Below are 20,255 nucleotides of genomic sequence, written 5' to 3' on the forward strand. Positions count from 1 at the left end.
CAAGTGATTTCCAGGTTACCTTTCAGGTTATGGATATCCACCCATCTTATAGATGTCTCCTTGGTAGACCATGGATTCACGAGGCTGGCTGTCGCATCCGCGAAAAAACAACTGGCGGGCTAAAACAAAAACACAACACAGAGCCGCCACTGCACGTTATTTATCCCAAAATAGGGAAAGGAAACGCTCAGAGAAACCTGGAAAGGAAATGGTCTCGCGACCAAAGAGAAAGGGTAAGGGAGTCGGTTACGCAAGGGGAAGGTGTTAGCACCCCTCACGTCCGTCGTACTCGACGGGATCCACGTTCTAAAATAAAGAATAGGTTGCTAAAACATCACACACACACACACAGGGAACGCAGGTGGGGTTAGGAGAAGGGAGCTCGATAGGACATCGCATCCTATGCCTACATATCTCGTCGGGAACGAGAATCGGAGCCACTGTAGTTCGGCTTACGCACGCAAACAACACAAAACGCGCAAACAGATGGCAAACATGGAGCCCGACAACCACTCGATGGAATTACGTCAGCATCCGAACCAAACACACCCAAAAGGGCAAACATGGAGCCCGACAGCCAATCATTGGACTTACGTCGGCATCCGAACCAAACACACAGTCAGATAACAAGTAAACACACACAAAAAAGAAAAAGGTTTCCCGGAGTGGTCTCGCACGACCACCTGCCTACATACCTCGTCTGGAACAAGGATCAGGGAGATGTAGTTCCCCCTCAAGGGAAAGAAAATCTAGCCAGAAACCAAGGGAAGACACACTACCAGGGAGCTGGACTCGAGCCTAGTGTTGTCATGCATCATTACCCTAAGTTGAGGTTTCTACCTACTTGCACAACTGCAAGCTACTCCTATCCAGGAAGAAAGCAAGCATAAAAGCATACAAGCAAACAAATATTCACAAAGCACACACTATAACCAGTCAAGTGGGCTCAAACAATGGGTTTGACTGCCGAAGCAAGTCATCTGTACATGGGTATTATTCGCTCTTAACCTTGCCATTACGAGGCTAAGGTGAAGCAGATGAAAAGGTGAAGTGAGGACGAGACCTCACAGCTCTTATCCCTGACCAGGGAGAGCTTCTGACAAAGGAGCGTGGGTCCAGAATGGAGGGACCCTTCTACGCTCAAAGACTCTGACTCGATTGTGCAACAACACAAGATCTTGGGTTTGTGTCCCAATGCATCAACACACAGCCGTGTGAGCAGAGGGACGACTCACAGAATAGTGGGGGATAGATTGCATATCCCTTGGCTTCCACCAATTGCCTTAATCAAGGACTTTACCTGCTTAGGCACAATATTAAACAGTCACAAACATCGCCTCTTAAGGAGGACTTCAGACATTTTGCCCGGCCAAATAACAGGCCGGGTCTCCAGACTACATGAAGAAATAGAAGTCCTACCTCAAGTGGTTTAAAAACCAAGCAGCAGCAAGCAAGTTCTTAAAGAACTATAAGCAACTAAATGTACCTGAAAACAATCAAGTATCATCAGTACTCAGACAGACAACAATAAACAGCAAATTGTTAATCAGTCAGACTATACAAACAACACAAGCACATAAATGCAAGCTACAAGCTCAAGCTCAAGCTTCACAACCTATAAAACAAAGTTATGTTAGTTCTCCACATCAAACAAACTCAATTTTATTGATTTGAATCATTCTCCTTAAGCTTTTTGCATTTCATCCTGAAAAGTCAAACCAAATGTGAGAAACTGGACCACTAGGCCAAGCCTAGGGTCCAAAAGGGATAAAGAATCCTCAACAGCAATGGATTCTCAACCAAAACCAAATTAATGCAAATAGAAAGCAAATGCAATTGATCCCATACTCATATCATTTATCAACATCATTTCATGACCAAAACAAGTCAAATTAGGTCAAACACAACTTCAAAAGTCCAAACAGAATAACTTCAATCAAAAGCATACCAAAACAATTCCAAAAATCTTCAAATAAATCACACCTAAACAGGACATATTCAAGGTATAGCATGTCAATTTTCAGCTCAATTGGACAAAAGGAACTAGGTCAATGAAAATCAAGAAATCCAGACACAATTATTCAAGCCAAACCAAAGCATCAACACATGCATTCACTTCAAAAATTCATAACAGAGTGAAAACAACTAAGAAATGAATGGGATCAAAAGCATGATGTCCTATAATGTGTCTATAACCAGCATACCAAATTTCACATTCATCCAAAACCATATGAGAATTTCACACAAGATATACAAACATGTATCATACAAGCTTGCACAATTAACCAACAGAGATGAAAAATATCAATCTAATTGAAAATGCCATTAGAAAAATCCAGAAAAATTCACATAACATCTCAACATATCAATGATCATCCATGCAAAATTTCAATCCATTCCAACAATCATAAGCCAGGCAAATAAATTCATGAACTTGACCTAGCTAGGTGTGACACAAATTGTCACACCTAGATTCAAAAAATCATATCTCACTCCACAGGTATCCAAAAATCACAAACTTTATATGTAAATCACCATCAACATGTCTAGAATGAGCTCAAACAATTTCAAGAATTTCTTTTAATGTATGAGCATTTCACAATGAAAATGGCAACATGTACAAAGAAATGACACATTACACAAACCCTAAGCATTTTATTTTTCCATCCATGAAAAAATTTCCAAAAAATATCCATTAAATTCTACACAATCTCATGAGAAAAATTCAAAAAATTGCACTCCAATTGGATAAAAAATGAATGAGATATCAATTTTTGAAGTTCATGGCACAAAAATGAAAGAACCAAAACAAAATGAAATGGAATAATTATTTAATAAATAGCATAATGGCAATTTTGAAATTATGTTGAACATTGCCAAAACGGCGTCGTTTCAGACGCAGGAACGAAATGTTCCTATTGGCCAGGCTTGGAGGCAAACACGAATTCAAAACTGCACAAGCCTTGGACGGATCAAACCTCAATATTTTCCAGAAAATTCATCAGCTTCATCAACTTTTTTCCAGAAACTCATAAGATCCAAGAACATCAAAGTTTCACTAAAATTTACAAATAGATAGTCATTGGAAAGGTCTCAGTGAGTAGAGTCCAAATATGTACATGAATCATCCTAATTGTTCCTAAATTTTCTGAATCGAACGAACTAGGGTTTGACATCATAACTTCTAATCGAAATATCTCTCTCTATGATTCATCATTTCACAAACCAAGCCTAGCATGATAAACTACATTGAACACTCTTCAAAACGCCTATAAACATTCATCAATTCATGAGATTCGAAAAATCACCTTGAATCAATGGCAGTGATGGATCTCGTTCCTTGCGCTCCAATTTCCAAAAACAGATGCAACAAGATGTTAGGGAAGATGAATGGAAGTGTTAGCCTAGCTCGAATTTGCTTCTAATGGAAGGAATCTCCAAAAGCCATTGATGAGCATAATTGGAACAGTCACGATTGGTGAAGATCTTGATGTTGCCTTGCCAAAACAGTAGAAGGAGAAGATGAATGGAGATTGAAGCAACAAGAATTTTCCAAATTGATGAAGAAATGAAGAAGTTTGATCCAATTTTGTTCTTGATGAGTTCTTGAGATTTTAGAGAATTTGGAGGGAAAAGAGGTTGAGATCTTGTGATTTTTGATTTCTGTTAGAAGTTTGTTATGATTAACTGTTTATACTTCCCACTAATCAAGCTTTTTAATCACTGATTAACAAAATGAAATGTAATTAGCAAAGTGTCATTTTCAAAGGCAAGGGCAAAATGGTCTTTTCCTATGGGCTTTATGACAGCTCATTGACAGCTCACACACTCTCAAAATGACATGTGTGAGCTGTTGCAACTTGTCCCATGATCATTGGATGTGCATTTTGGAATTTCACTATGTCATGGCAACTTTGTACAATTTCAAGTGCATTTCAAAAGTGAATTGTTCAACCATTGCATATTGACATGTTATGATGATTCAAACCATTTCCAAATAGCATTTGTGAGGTGTTGCAAAAATCCCCATTCCAAAATTCTCATTATTTCTCAAGTTGGACAATTTTGCCCCTGGATCTTTAACTATACACTTGAAATTTGACTTTTTGCATTGACCATTTTTGAAGAATTCCAATTATGCACCATGAAAGTACATGTCAAATGGAGTTTGTACATAAAAAGATCACTCAATTTGGACACTCCATGTGGAAGTTATGCTCCTCTGATTATGGGTCATTTTTGAAATTGAATGGACCATAACTTGCCAACCATACATGGGATTTTCAAGTTCTTGGACATTTTGGAAAGGTGAGAACAAGATCTACAACTTTCATGTTGAACAAATTTTCATTTGAAGCTTCCTTGGACATGTAAATTTGTGGTCAAAAACTTTCCATTTTTGGAAACTTCCATTACAAGTCACTTTCTATTTTTGGCAATTTTTGTTCTGACTTTATTTTCTCCATTCTTAAGCTTTGCAATGTCAAATAACACTTGTTCCAACATGAATGAAGTGTATCCAACTCATTTTCACCTCCAAATCCATTAAATCATGCACAGTTGACCACAGTTGACTTTTTCATCTGATAGATGAATTTGGCAATGCATAGATCAATCTGAGCTCCAATCTTCTGATGAAATGGCCCAAGGATGAAACCCTAGCTTCAATAAGCTCAATAAAATCATAGAATGATCTCCATATACATCATAGACCCCATCTCCTGATCATGCCCTGATTGGCCCAATGCCACTGATTAGGGTTGACCAGTGGTCAAAACCCTAATCTCAAGGAATGTGCTTCAACACTTGCTGATGACAAACCATGATGATGATGATGAATCATTTCAAACAAGATGAAGACCAATATCCTTGAGAACCATGAAACCCTAATTTGAACCTCCACATCCTCAGGTGATTAATGACCAGTCCAATGAAACCCTAGCTTGCACTTTGACTTCCTCATCTTCTGATCAAGACTGGGGAGTATGACTTGCACAATGTAACCACATGATATGCAATATGCAATGCCTAATGACCTAAAAATGATATGTAATATGTTATGCTAGTCCCAAGAGAGGAGGGCAAATTTTTAGGTGTTACAGCTGCCCCTATTCAATCCACTGTGAACCTGTCGATATGAATAGCCTCGGCTTTCAGATGATCAGGATGAAGAGTGATTGAATACCAAGAACAGACGAACAATTTGCACTCTGATGGGAAAATAATTAACAACGCCTGTCAGAATCGGCGAAGAACACAATCTTGAAAGAAAATCCGTCTGGTACGGAGAAGTCGGCCTGATCACCGAAATGAAACTGTCGACCTGGATACCAAAATAAATGGTAACACAGGGATAACCATGGCCTGAACACCACTCATCCGCTCGGGATTATTATTCTCTCTTTTCCTTTTTTTATGCTTTTCTTGAACCCCGAAATTTTTCTTCTTTGCTTTTTTTTTTTCATTTTCTTGAACCCCGAAATTTTCTCTCGCGCAAATGATCCTCAGATCACCGCATTTGAACCCCGCTCTTCTGTTTGCCAAAATAATGAACCCCATTCTCCGATTTGAACCCCAGTCGCCTGACGATGACTCGCAATCGTCAATGTGAACCCCGTTCTCCAGAAAATGCCGCAACATCTCCTTTTCTCCATTTGAACCCCAGAAAATACCTCAGTATCTCCTTTTCTCCATTTGAACCCCAGAAAATACCTCAGTATCTCCAGTCTCCTGTGATAATTCCGCTGGCAACGTCGGAAATAACACCAAACACCACTCTGAGGGCGACATGTCAGAGGGTATACCTTCACAAAGGAAGGTAGCATGTGCATCTCTTCCTCAGAAGACACCTTATAACGACCTCCATCGGCCTCAGCCAGAGTCTAAGGTGACACATGAACAGAAGATAATCCTAAGGACCTCATCCCGGATACAATCTTCAACTCCAATCTTCATTTGAACCCCAGAAAATACCTCAGTATCTCCTTTTCTCCATTTGAACCCCAGAAAATACCTCAGTATCTCCTTTTCTCCATTTGAACCCCAGAACATGCCTCAGCATTTCTTTTCTCCATTTGAACCCCAGAACATGCCTCAGCATTTCTTTTCTCCATTTGAACCCCAGAATCGCGCTGATCGCGTAACACCCTTGATTTCACTTCCATCTCTGTCCGACGGAAAAACTCCTCCAGTATCGCACTACTGGAGAACATCGCTGATCTGACACCATGATGCTAAACTCCTCAGAGTAACCCCTTCAACCAGACACTGACTGATGACTGGGAAAAACTCGATGTTTACTGGACACCGAATGATGATGTTTACAGGACATCAAACAATGATATTTACAAAACATCGAATCAATGATGTTTACAGGACATCGAACAATGATGTTTACAAGACATCGAACAATGACGTTTACAAGACATCGAACAATGATGTTGACTGACACCAAAGAAAACTCGACCAGACACTTACTGATGACTGGGAGATAACTCGACGTTTACTGGACATCGAACGATGATGTTGACTGACACCAAAGAAAACTCGACCAGACACTTACTGATGACTGGGAGATAACTCGACGTTTACTGGACATCGAACGATGATGTTGACAAGACATCGAAGAAAACTCAACCAGACACTTACTGATGACTGGGAGATAACTCGACGTTTACTGGACATCGAACGATGATGTTGACAAGACATCGAAGAAAACTCAACCAGACACTTACTGATGACTGGGAGAAAACCGTTGCTCCAAAACCCCCAATGCTGAACTCCTCAGAGTACTATCTTCCAATTTCTGTCAAAACCCAATCTCAAGCGGTAACCACGACTTGAGTCGCACTGATCGCGTAACGTCCTTTGCTGTTATTTCCATCTCTGTTCGACGGAAACATTTCCTCCAATATCGCACTACTGGGGAACATTGCTGATCTGACGCCGTGATGCTAAACTCCTCGGAGTAACATCCTCCAATTGGTGAACCCAAACTTCAAGCTGTAACCACGGCTCGAATCGCGCTGATCGCGTAACCTTTCCATCTCTGTCCGACGGAAACATTTCCTCCAATATCGCACTACTGGGGAACGTTGCTGATCAAATCATGCGGCTAAACTCCTCGGAGTAACACCTTCACTGTCTGGCAAAAACCACTTCTCAAACGATAACCACGGCTTGAGACTAGCTTATGCTTGCAATATGATGCATGATTGATTTTTTCTGCGTAATGCTCCATAATTATGGAAATGCTACGCGCTTTATTATTTTCTATGCAACATGCTATGCTATTTTTCATGATGAATGTATAAAAGGCATCCCCCTCAAGGGACTCTTCTGAGGAGTACGAGACACTCTGCTGAGGAACTCGTCAATGCTCCAATCTCCACCCTGCTGGGGAATAAACACTGCTGCTGGGAAACAGGCAACCCTCACTAGGGAAAACCTCCTTTGCACCCAATCAGCTCGAGAAACTGCGGGGATAAGCACCACCAACACTCTGTGGGGATACAACAGTTTTTTGACTTGCTGGGGATATCAATCCCGACTCTGCTTCGGGAAACCCTCACAGATACCCAACGACTTCTCTGGGGAAATGCTCACAGATACTCTGCCGGGGAAACAGTTACCTTCATGCCTGGTGACTGGGGAAAGCATCAATTTGACACCTGCTGGGGATAACCATCCTGACCCTGCTAGGGAAAATGAATGCTACTCCGCTGGGAACGACCCATGCAATCCATAGGTAGAATCAACTCAGCTGGGGATGCAAATATCGACCTGCTATGGAAACTTGTCCAATCCACTGGTAGGATGAACACTGCTGGAGATATATTTCATTGAAACCCGCTCCACTCGGGGAGTAGCAACCTTCTGGCCTGGCTGCTGAAGAAACACCGTTGTAAACCTACCGGGATAACCATCCTGACTCGGCTGGAGAAGTTACAGACCTTGGATCTGCTGGGGAGCTAGCTAGTCCCATGATTCTGCTTGGGGACTTAGCTGGGAAATGAGACAAGTTGGTACAAAACACCCGTCGACTCGTCGAACCCTGGTGTCCACCTCCCAATCTCGCATCAGCTTTCCATCTTTTGAGAACTCCCAGACTCGTCTGGACCTTTTCTGCTCCATCATCTTGTATTCCAAGTCGCGCCGCGCTCAACGGAAACGTACTCCTGGGATGTATACAGAAATTTCAATCTTTCGACTTTGAAGAGTCTTCTTGATTAATTTCAAAGGTCGTCGGACGTCTTGTCGTCTCTCTGTCCTTTCTTCATGCACTCGTCCCTGATCAGACTCTGCGGGGAATTACATACTTTCAAGTCTTCCGACTTTGAAGAGTCTTCTTGATTACCATCAAGGATCGTCGTACGTCTCAACGTCTTCGTCATCCCTTCATACATTCGTCCCTGAGCGAACTCTCTGGGGATTTACTTTTGACAACAGCTTCCACATCACAACCTGCAAGTGAGTGAAAAATATCTAACAGTTCCTGCAAAATAGATCGTTAGATAAAATCGTGCCCCAGGCGTGCCAAGATTTCAACACTTGGGTCACTCAACCTTCCAAATAAGATTTCAAGTTTTCAATCTTATAAACATGCATCGGAAGGAACCTGTATGTCTTAAAATGCAAGATTCTTTATCAAAATAATCAGACGTTTTTGCAATCAAAGCGGTAATGAAAAACAAAAACAAAAATTATTTGACTGAATATGCATTTTATTGATTGGAAAAGTGTGGCTCAAATGAGCGATACAAAGGAAGCAATTCCTGAAAAGAGGTAATTGCGCACAAAAAGAAAAATCTATCCTAATGGCAATGTGAAACCCGTGATCTCATCGAGTTCCAACTCGGTTACACCCCATATGTCCTCAGACTTTCCGTGCTTTTCTGCCTTCTGAACAAGACAATTCCGACTGATCCCTACCGGGTATTATCCATGATGCTTTAACCAAAGCGCAAACGATCATGCTGGACGCAATTATTCGTTTCAATCCCTCTTTTGCCTGGACCGCCCCTTCGGGTTTTCAGTCCACCGGGATACCCTTTTTTGCCCAAGTCGCCTTTTCAGGTTTTCGACTTGCCGGGTGTACAGTTTTTTTCATCTTTATCCCTAATTTTTGCCCGAACCTTTTCTTCTTGTTTTTGGTTCGCCGGGATGCCCATTTTTGCCTGGACTATCTTATTATTTTCGTCCAGCGGGTCTCTTCATACGAAGTATTTTTTAACTGCGTCCGCATTCACAGGGGACGGAAAATCTTCGCCATCCATGGTCGTTAGCAACAAGGCTCCACCAGAGAAAACCTTCTTAACCACGAATGGACCTTCATAATTCGGTGTCCATTTGCCCCTTCGATCGTTTTGAGGAGGAAGGATCCTTTTCAGCATCATATCACCTACGTGATACACCCGAGGTCGCACTTTCTTGTCAAAAGCACGCTTCATCCTTTGCTGGTATAACTGCCCATGACAGATGGCTGCTAGCCTCTTTTCTTCAATCAGGCTCAACTCTTCGTACCGGGTCCTTACCCATTCAGCCTCTTGCAACTTTACATCCATCAGGACTCTCAAAGAGGGAATCTGAACTTCAACAGGTAATACAGCCTCCATCCCATATATCAATGAGAAAGGCTTTGCCCCAGTAGACTCCCGCACCGAAGATCTATACCCAGGATACAAGTTTCCTACTCAATCACATCGTCGGTGCATTCAAACGTTATCCGGGAAACGAAAGCTCATTCACCTTAACCTCCCCATCAGACATCAGAATCCGTTCGGATTCAGGGTCAGGCCCCTCCTCCGGGATCGGTTACTCTCAATCTTTCGATTAGAGCACCTCGAGATGTCCTCATCAGGGAATTCAAACTTCATCGGTTGATAATCTTCTACGGGTCGCTGGCTCTTTCCCAAAAATCTACCTGATCAGATCCATCTCGAAATCCACAAAGCGGTATGAACCAGCATATACTGTCTCAGTCGGCGAGCAGCCTATGCCAAAGTACATCAAGTTTTCTCGAACAGTGAATGTATTGTTTCACAGTCGGTAAACTTTTTGCTAAGGTAAATTGCATGCTCTTTTTGACAAGACTCGTCATGCTGACCCACTTCACCTCGTAGACCCCTCGAAGGCTTGTCAAGTTCCAGATTAACAATTGCTCCTTCCACAGGAGGCATCGGAATCAGAGGTTCCTGCAACTTATTCTTTTATCTTTCAATGCCCCTTGGCAATCATTATTCCACCTGACCGTTTGATCTTCCCTTTTTCAACAACTTGAATATTGGTTCACACGTGGCTGTTAGATGAGATGTGAACCATGACAGGTAGTTCAATCTTTCTAAGAAACCACGAACCTCTCATTCCATTCTCGGTTCAGGCATTTTTTGTTGTTTTTTTTTTTTTTTTTTTTTTTTTTTTAGCAGGATCAACCTCGATTCCTCTCTTACAATGAACCCCAACGGCTTACCGGATCGCACTCTGATAGTGCACTCAGTTGAATTCAACCTCAGTTTGAATTGTCTCAACCGGTCAAACGACTTGCCCCGGTCTGCCAGATGCCCCTCTTCTGTTTGGGACTTTGCTATCACATCATAGCATAGCATTCAACTTCACGATGAATCACATCATGAAACAAAGTCACCATGGCTCTCTGATAAGTAGCAACGGCGTTCTGCTTCTTTAGAGGACAATCTTCTCTCCATGGTAGCTTGTGCTCAACAACGTCGGTATCCGTCCCTGGCGTACCCTGACATGACCAGGCAAAGGTATTCACATGTTCCTTTAACAAGGCTACCATTCTGCTCTCGACTTGCCTCTGAAGCGGCTCCAACTTTCGTTTCCTTTCTGACCTCGACGGTGCTTGGAATAACAATCTCGATCCGCTCCTCATGCGGCTGAATCACCTTCTCCTCTTGTTTCAACAACCTGGTTAATTCCAGCAGATCACAATCTTCTTCGTCTTCTTCTTCGGCATGATAAACCAGTTTGTCGAAGTCATATGAGGTGTAACCAAATCGTTATCAACAAGATCCGGAGAATTATTTTTGAATTCGGAACGAGACAAATCAAAAAGAAAAATGAAAACAAACATTGCCATTTTTATTTGTTTTTAAACTGCAAAAATAAATGAAAAACAGGGAATACCGCTTTTTGACTGAAAAACATCCATTTATTAATGATGCGGAAATGTTGCAAATTATGAACATGAGGTGGCCCTTACAATGAACCATTACGTGTCGGGCAACACGTATGGCTTTCATGCAGATAAAGACTGAAAACAAGAAATATTACTCTTCCGGACGAGTGTCAGTGCTGATCTTTTAAGCCTTCCAGCTTCCTGGTACACACGATTTTATCCATTGATCAATCTCCCAGTCACTATCAGTTTCTTCACTCGCCGCACCGGCGTGAACTGGATCTCGCATTCCAGCACTGATAAACGTGAACGATGGACGACGTCCTCTGTTCCGCTCAGACGAATCTTGACCTAGATGATAACCAATCCCAAACATATCCGACTTTACCACAATGCCTATGATTTTTCCCCAGCCTGGGATCCCTCCATTTCTCAACATTTCCAGTGCCTGTTTGTAAGAAGACACGGACGGTTTTTTCTCTTTTCCAATACCGATGGCATTTTTCACCTTGATGGCTCCAGCTACCAGATTGGGTGTTTCACATTTTCCACCGTCCATTTCCACCCCCTTCATCTTCTGGGTCATATCCCCCATCAGTACACCCCTCTCTGCGGCGACGACCGCACAACAAGTATCAACACTGGGGAAAGCTCCATTTTTCATCAGAGGTTTCTGAACCACAGACATCAGAGCTTTTAGCGGATCCCCCTTCGTTTCATCTATTTTCCCCTTGTCTTTGGACATCACATTCACCTCCATAAGGCCATGCATCGGCATAGAGTTAGCATTAACATCCGACATCAACGCAAAATTGATGGCTTTAGAATCCACCAAATCTTGGACCACATGCTTAAAAGCTTTGCAATCCTCAATGTGATGTCCGAGTGCCCCAGCATGGAACTCGCACCTGACATTCTCATCGTAACTGGCAGGCCTCTGATCAGGTTTCAACAGAGTCAACATCCTTGGCCGCACCAATCCAAGATCCATCAACTTTTTGAACAGAGAGGCGTAAGTCCCGGGCGGCTTATTGAAATGACGATTTGTCGTCCTCCTTTTCACTTGGCCCACTGCTCTTTGTGCTCTCTGTTGAAGTGGTGGTTGCCGCTGTTGTGCAGCTTGATTACTAGTAGGGATTGTTACCGTATCAGCATATGGGTGATAACGATCCTTACCGCGTTCCCTTTTGGCCTGCACACCACCTGATTCAACTTCCTTCTCAAGGTGACCATTGCCAAAGGGCTTCTTTGCTACAGAGCCAGAGGGATTTGTCACTTCGGACAACGGAGCCTTCCCCTGAACTTTCTCCTTGATCATCCAGCCCTCAATCCTTTCCAATCTCTCGGCCATGGCTTTCTGCCCCAAGGCAAGCCCTTGCACAACCCTGAACAAATCCCTCACCATCTCTTTCAATTCGAGTATATCGTCGTTGGGCGGATTCATCCTTCCTGCGTCAATCAAAACAGGTTAAAAACTGACACCTGCAAAACAAAAACAAGTTATTATGCATGAATGCAATGTCTATCCACATGAGGGACACTTTGTCTCTTGTCCCTGGTTTCATCGAGACAAATAACAATCCGGCAGCAATATTCAGTCATTCAGCATTTGATTTCATCGTGCAGATCGGAGATATGTGATTTAGCATGATACCCCCAAACATGTGTGTGCTTGTGTGAGTGCATACAGTAAAGCAAATAAAGCTTGAAGATCAATCATCGACTGAAAACAACCATCACATAACAAAACGCACAATAAGTGCCATAGTCATACATTAAACCAGATACAAATCTCCAGAATCGGGGAAAGAAATGCAAGCAAATAGATTCCGTCAACAAGCCTGACGGTAATCCACAATAAATGAAAGATTTAGCTGGATAAGGGTCCCACAGATGGCCCTACCTCGTCTTCCATCTTCGCGAACTCAACGGCGAACCTGAGCTCGGTGTTCTCCTGCTGTAATCTCCCCACCTCTTTCTGATGAATCTTCATCTGCCTGAAGTAGTGATCTCGCTCAGCAATGTAATGATCCCTCTCAGCAATGATCTTCGCTTTCTCTGCTTCCCACTCTGCAGCGAGAATTCGGGCCCTATCATCCCTCTGATCTTTCACCAAGATTTGCCTTCTCTTCTCATCTTCAATGACCTTTGAAGCTCTAGCTAATCTCTCTTTGGTGATGTCGTGCTCCCTGTTGGACGATGCTAATGCCTGGCTGATCTTCCCATAGTAGGCAGTATCCATCTCAAAGCGCTTTGCTTCTAAGGCATGTCGCTTGTCTTGATCTTCCATCTTCACTTTAATCTCCTGATTAGCCGTCTGAATTCGAGCCACACTCATTTCCAATTCAGCTTTCTCTGTAAGCAACTGATCTCTGGCCCTCTTCATCTCGAGGAACTCTTCCATACTAACAGTGGAAGTCGGACCCTCAATCATAGGACGCCCAGGATCACCCCCAGGAAATGGTAGAAATGTGATCTCAACCCTCTTACGCAGCCAATCAACAAATAGAGGAAAATACTGACTGTTGACCTTACCAAACGGAACCTTGCCCTTCCTCTGGATGTTGCGCCATGCCCCAGACACCTGCATCAGCTTGGCCTGATTGCCATCAATCGGGAAGTAAAAGGACTCCTGAATCTCCCGCCCGAGAGGAGGGCCCTCTACAGCAAACCCCATCTGTCTCCTGAGAAGCGTCGGGTTGTAATTGATGCAACCCTGAACTCCCACCAAAGGCACATTGGGTAGACTCCCGCAACTGTATATAAAATCCCGGCCTGCCAAACCATTGTGAGTCCATGCTATATCATCAGCCCGCAAACCCATCAATCTGAAGGACCACTTGACAGAAGGATCAAGATGAGCAAAAGCACCTCGAGAAGGCAGATATCCCATAAACCACCTGAAGAGCAACTGAGAACAACATCGGATCAGACCACCACGCCGCTTCTCATTCCTGTTATGAACCGAGTAATAGACATCTCCGATCAGAGTAGGAATAGGGTTTCTTTGCAGGAACAACCTGATAGCATTATGGTCCACAAAATTCTTCTGATTAGGAAACAGAACAATCCCATAAATGCTCACAGCAATCAAAGCGCAAACCGTCTTCCAGTTACCCATAGCAGCATGTTCCTTGGCATTAGCCTCCAAGAAACTCAAATGAAATCCAGGTAATTTTCCTTTCTCCTTCAAACCCTTCTTGACCATTTCCGGACTCAAATAAAGAGCACGTGAAATCCCAAGGACATCTAGCTCTGCCCTAGTGACATGGAAAGGAATCTGATCACGGATCTGTATACCCAGGATGCTAGCATAATCCTCCATCAGAGGTCCCAACAAATAGTCTGGAAACACAAAACATCTCAGCCCCGGATCATAGAACTGAAGAAGGGTGTGAATGGCACTTCGGTCACTATCAGTGAGTCTGAAAACCATCTTCAGGATACTACCATATGACTCTCTAAATATCCCCACATGGTCGGGTGTAATCAATGCTATCACATCTCTCAACTCGTCAATCTCTGGGTTGAAGAAACTGTAGGCAACGTTGTCTTTCAGACCGGTCCTCATATCTGAGCAGAAAGTCTCTCAACCAGGATCTCGATCAAAAATGTCCCTGCATATGGATAAACATGTGTTAGATGTAGGTAAATGCATTATGAAATGATGCTGATGAATGAATGCAATGCATTGCCATCCTCCAAGTCATCTGATCATCTGTTGCTCTGAATCACGGCTCGGATCTCTGAACTGATCATAACCATCTGAGGGAACATGTAACCACAAATCCGACTCAAGGGCTCCGAAATAAACGGAAGACAGATACATCATCATCATCATCAAACCACAATCTCTGAGCAGACACCCATAATCATCTGAATCGGCCCGGGGAATCCTGAAATAAACGGATCCCCACTGATAAATAACTCGGACAGCACTCCGGCGTCTCTGAAATAAATGGCCATAAATCCGACTTATAAATATGACTCTGATCCACGGAACAAAAAGTCACCATCTGAGTCACCAACAGAACACGCATCTGAAAGAATCACCCTCCCCTCACAGGTAAATTCTAAACAGGTCACCCTAAGGCGGACAATAGTCTCGACAATCGGGCGGAGATACTCAATGGGTTTGCCCTTTCGGGTGTGCCATTGTAGCTCTCTTAAGATCGTCTAAACCAAAGATCCGGGAAATGATCGGTCACCAGAGTCAATAGTTCAGATGAAGTAACTATGCCAAAGTGAAATATTCCACAATGGAAAGCACTATCAAATGAACCTCGTCCGGCTTGTGGTATGTCACGTTGCAACATCATACTAATATAGCAAATGAGGAACTTGAGACCACACTAATCCTAGGTGTACACTCGGGCCTGGGTTTTAGCCCCACTCAGAACACCCACCCCAAACAGAGGAACCACCTGCACAGAGGATGACAACATGATAGTATGATGCATGCAAATATTTATGCAAATATATACACTGTTAGAATAATAAATGCAATAAATAACAGCATAAGCAACCTAAACTAATCCTAGAACGCTAGGAAGGACTCGCTTAGGGAAGATGGACCAGCATAGGTCAACATCTAGAAGTCCCCAGCAGAGTCGCCAGCTGTCGCATCCGCGAAAAAACAACCGGCGGGCTAAAACAAAAACACAACACAGAGCCGCCACTGCACGTTATTTATCCCAAAATAGGGAAAGGAAACGCTCAGAGAAACCTGGAAAGGAAATGGTCTCGCGACCAAAGAGAAAGGGTAAGGGAGTCGGTTATGCAAGGGGAAGGTATTAGCACCCCTCACGTCCGTCGTACTCGACGGGATCCACGTTCTAAAATAAAGAATAGGTTGCTAAAACATCACACACACACACAGGGAACGCAGGTGGGGTTAGGAGAAGGGAGCTCGATAGGACATCGCATCCTATGCCTACATATCTCGTCGGGAACGCAGGTGGGGTTGAAGAAACTGTAGGCAACATCTAGAAGTCCCCAACATAAAACGCGCAAACAGATGGCAAACATGGAGCCCGACAACCACTCGATGGAATTACGTCAGCATCCGAACCAAACACACCCAAAAGGGCAAACATGGAGCCCGACAGCCAATCATTGGACTTACGTCGGCATCCGAACCAAACACACAGTCAGATAACAAGTAAACACACACAAAAAAGAAAAAGGTTGCCCGGAGTGGTCTCGCACGACCACCTGCCTACATACCTCGTCTGGAACAAGGATCAGGGCGATGTAGTTCCCCCTCAAGGGAAAGAAAATCTAGCCAGAAACCAAGGGAAGACACACTACCAGGGAGCTGGACTCGAGCCTAGTGTTGTCATGCATCATTACCCTAAGTTGAGGTTTCTACCTACTTGCACAACTGCAAGCTACTCCTATCCAGGAAGAAAGCAAGCATACAAGCAAACAAATATTCACAAAGCACACACTATAACCAGTCAAGTGGGCTCAAACAATGGGTTTGACTACCGAAGCAAGTCATCTGTACATGGGTATTATTCGCTCTTAACCTTGCCATTACGAGGCTAAGGTGAAGCAGATGAAAAGGTGAAGTGAGGACGAGACCTCACAGCTCTTATCCCTGACCAGGGAGAGCTTCTGACAAAGGAGCGTGGGTCCAGAATGGAGGGACCCTTCTACGCTCAAAGACTCTGACTCGATTGTGCAACAACACAAGATCTTGGGTTTGTGTCCCAATGCATCAACACACAGCCGTGTGAGCAGAGGGACGACTCACAGAATAGTGGGGGATAGATTGCATATCCCTTGGCTTCCACCAATTGCCTTAATCAAGGACTTTACCTGCTTAGGCACAATATTAAACAGTCACAAACATCGCCTCTTAAGGAGGACTTCAGACATTTTGCCCGGCCAAATAACAGGCCGGGTCTCCAGACTACATGAAGAAATAGAAGTCCTACCTCAAGTGGTTTAAAAACCAAGCATCAGCAAGCAAGTTCTTAAAGAACTATAAGCAACTAAATGTACCTGAAAACAATCAAGTATCATCAGTACTCAGACAGACAACAATAAACAGCAAATTGTTAATCAGTCAGACTATACAAACAACACAAGCACATAAATGCAAGCTACAAGCTCAAGCTCAAGCTTCACAACCTACAAAACAAAGTTATGTTAGTTCTCCACATCAAACAAACTCAATTTTATTGATTTGAATCATTCTCCTTAAGCTTTTTGCATTTCATCCTGAAAAGTCAAACCAAATGTGAGAAACTGGACCACTAGGCCAAGCCTAGGGTCCAAAAGGGATAAAGAATCCTCAACAGCAAGGGATTCTCAACCAAAACCAAATTAATGCAAATAGAAAGCAAATGCAATTGATCCCATACTCATATCATTTATCAACATCATTTCATGACCAAAACAAGTCAAATTAGGTCAAACACAACTTCAAAAGTCCAAACAGAATAACTTCAATCAAAAGCATACCAAAACAATTCCAAAAATCTTCAAATAAATCACACCTAAACAGGACATATTCAAGGTATAGCATGTCAATTTTCAGCTCAATTGGACAAAAGGAACTAGGTCAATGAAAATCAAGAAATCCAGACACAATTATTCAAGCCAAACCAAAGCATCAACACATGCATTCACTTCAAAAATTCATAACAGAGTGAAAACAACTAAGAAATGAATGGGACCAAAAGCATGATGTCCTATAATGTGTCTATAACCAGCATACCAAATTTCACATTCATCCAAAACCATATGAAAATTTCACACAAGATATACAAACATGTATCATACAAGCTTGCACAATTAACCAACAGAGATGAAAAATATCAATCAAATTGAAAATGCCATTAGAAAAATCCAGAAAAATTCACATAGCATCTCAACATATCAATGATCATCCATGCAAAATTTCAATCCATTCCAACAATCATAGGCCAGGCAAATAAATTCATGAAGTTGACCTAGCTAGGTGTGACACAAATTGTTACACCTAGATTCAAAAAATCATATCTCACTCCACAAGTATCCAAAAATCACAAACTTTTTATGTAAATCACCATCAACATGTCTAGAATGAGCTCAAAAAATTTCAGGAATTTCTTTTAATGTATGAGCATTTCACAATGAAAATGGCAACATGTACAAAGAAATGACACATTACACAAACCCTAAGCATTTTATTTTTCCATCCATGCAAAAATTTCCAAAAAATATCCATTAAATTCTACACAATCTCATGAGAAAAATGCAAAAAATTGCACTCCAATTGGATAAAAAATGAATGAGATATCAATTTTTGAAGTTCATGGCACAAAAATGAAAGAACAAAAACAAAATGAAATGGAATAATTATTTAATAAATAGCATAATGGCAATTTTGAAATTATGTTGAACATTGCCAAAACGGCGTCGTTTCAGACGCAGGAACGAAATGTTCCTATTGGCCAGGCTTGGAGGCAAACACGAATTCAAAACTGCACAAGCCTTGGACGGATCAAACCTCAATATTTTCCAGAAAATTCATCAGCTTCATCAACTTTTTTCCAGAAACTCATAAGATCCAAGAACATCAAAGTTTCACTAAAATTTACAAATAGATAGTCATTGGAAAGGTCTCAGTGAGTAGAGTCCAAATATGTACATGAATCATCCTAATTGTTCCTAAATTTTCTGAATCGAACGAACTAGGGTTTGACATCATAACTTCTAATCGAAATATCTCTCTCTATGATTCATCATTTCACAAACCAAGCCTAGCATGATAAACTACATTGAACACTCTTCAAAACGCCTATAAACATTCATCAATTCATGAGATTCGAAAAATCACCTTGAATCAATGGCAGTGATGGATCTCGTGTCCTTGCGCTCCAATTTCCAAAAACAGATGCAACAAGATGTTAGGGAAGATGAATGGAAGTGTTAGCCTAGCTCGAATTTGCTTCTAATGGAAGGAATCTCCAAAAGCCATTGATGAGCATAATTGGAACAGTCACGATTGGTGAAGATCTTGATGTTGCCTTGCCAAAACAGTAGAAGGAGAAGATGAATGGAGATTGAAGCAACAAGAATTTTCCAAATTGATGAAGAAATGAAGAAGTTTGATCCAATTTTATTCTTGATGAGTTCTTGAGATTTTAGAGAATTTGGAGGGAAAAGAGGTTGAGATCTTGTGATTTTTGATTTCTGTTAGAAGTTTGTTATGATTAACTGTTTATACTTCCCACTAATCAAGCTTTTTAATCACTAATTAACAAAATGAAATGTAATTAGCAAAGTGTCATTTTCAAAGGCAAGGGCAAAATGGTCTTTTCCTATGGGCTTTATGACAGCTCATTGACAGCTCACACACTCTCAAAATGACATGTGTGAGCTGTTGCAACTTGTCCCATGATCATTGGATGTGCATTTTGGAATTTCACTATGTCATGGCAACTTTGTACAATTTCAAGTGCATTTCAAAAGTGAATTGTTCAACCATTGCATATTGACATGTTATGATGATTCAAACCATTTCCAAATAGCATTTGTGAGGTGTTGCAAAAATCCCCATTCCAAAATTCTCATTATTTCTCAAGTTGGACAATTTTGCCCCTGGATCTTTAACTATACACTTGAAATTTGACTTTTTGCATTGACCATTTTTGAAGAATTCCAATTATGCACCATGAAAGTACATGTCAAATGGAGTTTGTACATAAAAAGATCACTCAATTTGGACACTCCATGTGGAAGTTATGCTCCTCTGATTATGGGTCATTTTTGAAATTGAATGGACCATAACTTGCCAACCATACATGGGATTTTCAAGTTCTTGGACATTTTGGAAAGGTGAGAACAAGATCTACAACTTTCATGTTGAACAAATTTTCATTTGAAGCTTCCTTGGACATGTAAATTTGTGGTCAAAAACTTTCCATTTTTGGAAACTTCCATTACAAGTCACTTTCTATTTTTGGCAATTTTTGTTCTGACTTTATTTTCTCCATTCTTAAGCTTTGCAATGTCAAATAACACTTGTTCCAACATGAATGAAGTGTATCCAACTCATTTTCACCTCCAAATCCATTAAATCATGCACAGTTGACCACAGTTGACTTTTTCATCTGATAGATGA

Source organism: Lathyrus oleraceus, chromosome 4, assembly GCF_024323335.1.
Source record: "Lathyrus oleraceus cultivar Zhongwan6 chromosome 4, CAAS_Psat_ZW6_1.0, whole genome shotgun sequence".
NCBI lineage: Eukaryota > Viridiplantae > Streptophyta > Magnoliopsida > Fabales > Fabaceae > Lathyrus > Lathyrus oleraceus.